Source organism: Solenopsis invicta, chromosome 4, assembly GCF_016802725.1.
Source record: "Solenopsis invicta isolate M01_SB chromosome 4, UNIL_Sinv_3.0, whole genome shotgun sequence".
Taxonomy (NCBI): domain Eukaryota; kingdom Metazoa; phylum Arthropoda; class Insecta; order Hymenoptera; family Formicidae; genus Solenopsis; species Solenopsis invicta.
In genome coordinates, this window is record NC_052667.1 from 10,097,331 (window position 1) to 10,102,500 (window position 5,170).

At 31.5% G+C, this 5,170-nt stretch overlaps 1 long non-coding RNA gene across 1 annotated transcript; it reads right to left on the reverse strand.

Moving 5' to 3' along the window:
- Positions 1 to 239: 239 nt before the first annotated feature.
- On the reverse strand, positions 240 to 2,815 carry LOC120357534. The gene is made up of 2 exons (XR_005574535.1): positions 2,573 to 2,815; positions 240 to 555 (listed from the first exon to the last, which is right to left on the reverse strand). It is a non-coding gene; the product is annotated as an uncharacterized LOC120357534 (long non-coding RNA).
- Between the last annotated feature and the right edge of the window lie 2,355 nt (positions 2,816 to 5,170).

Genomic DNA, 5,170 nt, shown 5'->3' on the forward strand with positions numbered 1-5,170 from the left:
TCATTGAACACGAACCCGGACATCCGGCGAGCACATCCGAGTAACCGATCCTGAACACAATCCCGTAACCTTACCGAGAAACTACCAGCGTTACAAGTTTTTAAAATAATTCTTTATTATTTTTATCTCAATGTAATACATCTATAACACATATTACCATTTATCGTCTTCTCGTATTCTTTGGGAGATAATAGTACGTTATATATACAATTATCTTTATTGTCTACGATTTCATATGACCTTAAGGCGATGCTGGAGTGATGGCCGAACTCCGACGGTCCTGCGCCATCTACTAAGTGGAACTAAAAATGTCGATAATATCGATATTTTTAGATCCATTATCATTTGAGTTCTGCACTCATCCTTGTCTTTTCAACAAGCGAAACCGCCCAACTCAGTACCGTATATTTCGACAGGCACGCTCGGGCCGTCTTGTAGGCGGATGAGTTTACGCGAAACAATTTTTTGTCCGACCTGTTGGGTTTCTGCTGTTGAATAAGGACGTAATGTGTTGGCAATATACATTGCACTTTGACACTACGCTATCTCTTTTCGCTACAAGTAACAAAAAGAGATTGACGTCAGTCAGACTAAATGTTTAGCACATTTATTGCCATTTCATTAGAAAATGATGTATATAATACATAATACTAAAATTATATTTTCATGTCGAACATGAATATGGCAATATTTTGTAGGCAATATGGAATGAATTCTTCATTCTCATCGCCCATGTTTATAAAACGCAAAAATTTTTCATAGTTTCTCTATTCTCGTTTGCTTATGTTTGCCTATAAGATGGGCAAATACAAACTTAAAATAGTCAGCCCACGATAAACGCTTCTGATAATTAATTAAAAATAGTCAGCCCATGGTAAACGCCTCTGATATCTAATTAATAATAGTCAGCACACGGTAAACGCCTCTGATATTTAATTAATAATAGTCAGCCCACGGTAAACGCCTCTGATATTTAATTAATAATAGTCAGCCCACGGTAAACGCCTCTGATATTTAATTAATAATAGTCAGCACACGATAAACGCTTTTGATAATTAATTAAAAATAATCAGTCCACGGTAAACGCCTCTGATATTTAATTAATAATAGTCAGCACACGATAAACGCTTTTGATAATTAATTAAAAATAATCAGTCCACGGTAAACGCCTCTGATATCTAATTAATAATAGTCAGTACACGGTAAACGCCTCTGATATTTAATTAATAATAGTCAGCCCACGGTAAACGCCTCTGATATTTAATTAATAATAGTCAGCCCACGGTAAACGCCTCTGATATTTAATTAATAATAGTCAGCACACGATAAACGCCTCTGATAATTAATTAAAAATAATCAGCCCACGGTAAACGCCTCTGATATTTAATTAATAATAGTCAGCACACGATAAACGCCTCTGATAATTAATTAAAAATAATCAGCCCACGGTAAACGCCTCTGATATTTAATTAATAATAGTCAGCACACGATAAACGCCTCTGATAATTAATTAAAAATAATCAGCCCACGGTAAACGCCTCTGATATCTAATTAATAATAGTCAGTACACGGTAAACGCCTCTGATATTTAATTAATAATAGTCAGCACACGATAAACGCCTCTGATAATTAATTAAAAATAATCAGCCCACGGTAAACGCCTCTGATATTTAATTAATAATAGTCAGCACACGATAAACGCCTCTGATAATTAATTAAAAATAATCAGCCCACGGTAAACGCCTCTGATATCTAATTAATAATAGTCAGTACACGGTAAACGCCTCTGATATTTAATTAATAATAGTCAGCCCACGGTAAACGCCTCTGATATTTAATTAATAATAGTCAGCCCACGGTAAACGCCTCTGATATTTAATTAATAATAGTCAGCACACGATAAACGCCTCTGATAATTAATTAAAAATAATCAGCCCACGGTAAACGCCTCTGATATTTAATTAATAATAGTCAGCACACGATAAACGCCTCTGATAATTAATTAAAAATAATCAGCCCACGGTAAACGCCTCTGATATTTAATTAATAATAGTCAGCACACGATAAACGCCTCTGATAATTAACTAAAAATAATCAGCCCACAATAAACGCCTCTGATATCTAATTAATAATAGTCAGTACACGGTAAACGCCACTGATATTTAATTAATAATAGTCAGCCCACGGTAAACGCCTCTGATATTTAATTAATAATAGTCAGCCCACGGTAAACGCTTCTGATATTTAATTAATAATAGTCAACACACGATAAACGCCTCTGATAATTAATTAAAAATAATCAGCCCACGGTAAACGCCTCTGATATTTAATTAATAATAGTCAGCACACGATAAACGCCTCTGATAATTAATTAAAAATAATCAGCCCACGGTAAACGCCTCTGATATTTAATTAATAATAGTCAGCACACGATAAACGCCTCTGATAATTAATTAACCCTTTTAGGATGGTATACATGTGTACCTGGTACACATGTGTACCTGGAAAGGGTTGATAGTCAGCTCACGATAAACGCCTCTGACAGTAAATGATTAATAAAAGTACAGCTTACCACTGTAAACAGTCTGTGATGACAGAAACCTTTTGTCATTATATTGTCATTATAGGTATCCTACACCTCTGCATTATATCCTCTTTTGGACAGGGACAGGTTAGGTTAGGTTGACGACATTTAAACACACATTAAAATTTTTATGTCAACTATAACTTCACCGTAATTTTGCGCCCCATCACTTTCCTTTCCCTCTCTCCGATTTCCGCAGCGGTACCGAGACATGTATGTGCGCGCGTTTCTCCCGCGGCCACGCGCTCGCCTGGCCACGAAACATGTCGCGCTGACCGAATCGTAGCGCGCGCCGTGTCACGCCTCGGCTCGTTTCGAAGATCATGCAATAGAACTAGTTTTTTCCTCTCACTCTCTCCGCTCGCTCGCGCGCGATAATCTCGATGGCCCAAGCGCTCAAGAATTCTTTTCACTGTCGTCTACATGTTATATATGTGCATATATAAGTGTACAAAAAAATATAAAAATTTACATGTAATATTGTAAATTAAACATTATAGCAAATCATTTAATCTTTCAATAGCATATAAACAATTTCTGTATTATAAAAAAATTTTTTTAATAATTTAAAAAAAGTCATGAATTTTATTAATTAATTAAAATTATATGACAAATCATAATAAAAATATGGAATTACTTTTATGTCGAAAACATAATTTTAATTCAATAGTTAATAATTTTAGTTTTTCAATATTATAATAGCCTCGGAATATATTATTGTTTTATGCTATAGAAAAAGAAAATGGTGTGCCATGAAATATTTATATTTTTAATATAATTTATAATTTCATTACATTTTTAATACTAAAATAAAAAAAATTTTAAACTATAATAATAATTTAATATTTATAGTATTCATAACGCAATGTAATAATATTTATTAGTATTGTTCATTAATAACTCTTGTCCTGTAGACCATCTTTCGTCCTCTCATATGTAAAATGTGAAAATAATAATAAATATTATTACGTTTTATTATAACCACTATATATGTGTATCAATATACATATATACTTGTGTGTACTTTACATTATTATGTTCTGAATCCTCTGAAAACTAAAATAAAATTTACATTTTAATGTTTATTATTTACGTTTAAATTTTTTAAACATATTTTTTAAAGATAAATATTTTTTTAAAGATAAATATTTTTTTTTAAACATAAATATTATGTACGCTAAAATTGCCTCCATTCATTAAACATTACAATTCACGGAGTCTTCACTCTCATTTATACTTTACATTTTACAGAACTTTTTAGTTTTGGGATATTATATGGGTTAAAATTTTAATTAAGAGCTTTAGTAATAAAAGAAAGGTAGCCAATTCAACATTTTATGATTAGAAACTTAGTAATGTACAAAAATTTCCTCACAGGTAAGCACACAGAGCGTTAGAATCACGACAATGTTCAGAATTACTCATATATGAAAGTTATCGTTCCCAGCCAAAAAAGTGAAATTTTAAACCAGAAAGGTCAGGAAAGAAACAACAGGTTTATCAGCGAGAACCCGCCACTACAAATAACTTTTAATTTATCTATTCGCCATTGGAGCTTTGTTTCATGAGTTATTCAGCTCTAAAGTCTGTTACGATAAACTTTGTGGGAAGTGAAAACTCATTATATATGGGAAAACACATCTAATCATGTTCAGATTATAAAAAAACCAATTACTGCATGAATATTAATCAAAAAATCCGTGTAGCATCGTAAAATAAAATAGTAATTTGTTTAACGAAGTAGAGTTTTCTAGCTATAAAATGCTTTTTTCAGAATTTCATTATCATCATTTTTTACAAAGTTTTACACTTGAAATATTTGTCTATTTTTCGGAATCAGAATAATGTTTGATCAATTTTGTTGTTATGAAGTGTATAATGATAATTATCTTATTTGCTATTTAATTTTTAATAATAGTAATTTGTTTATTTAGGTAGTGGTATATTATTTTTTTAATATTATATGCTATTTGGAATATATATATATATTTGTTATAGGATAATATTGGATATTGGATAATTGTTAGTCGGTCTTATTAATTTTGGTTATTGTCATACATATATAAGGTAAATGATTCGTTATTCATTGAATTAATTATCAATTTGTAGTTTTATTGTACTTTTCTGTCAGTTCTGAGCCTTGGTTGTATGTTAATTCAATTTATATCTTGTCGCTACTACTGTCAATTCTACCATGACTACCACAAGTCTTTTTGAAGCAATTTTTCGTAATTTACTTTCCAATTGCCTGTATCTCGTTTTTCTTTCTAGTACTAGTGCTAATAAAGCTTGCGTCAAAATCTGTATGACTTGGGAACACGTATCACTGAGAAAACTTGCTATCTATTTTAGACTTTTTGACATTCGTCGGCCAAAAAATTAGAATTGAACATTAACTTAATTTTCTAGAATTATATAGTTCTTGGTAACTTGACTATCGTTTTCTCTTCTCGAATTAGCAGCAATGATACTGAAATTAAAGTTTGTATGTTTTGGGAACACAACTGACTGAGAAATCTATTTGTTTTTGACACCTTTGACATCCATCGGTGACAAAATTTGTATGTGGTGTAAAGCTGATTTAAA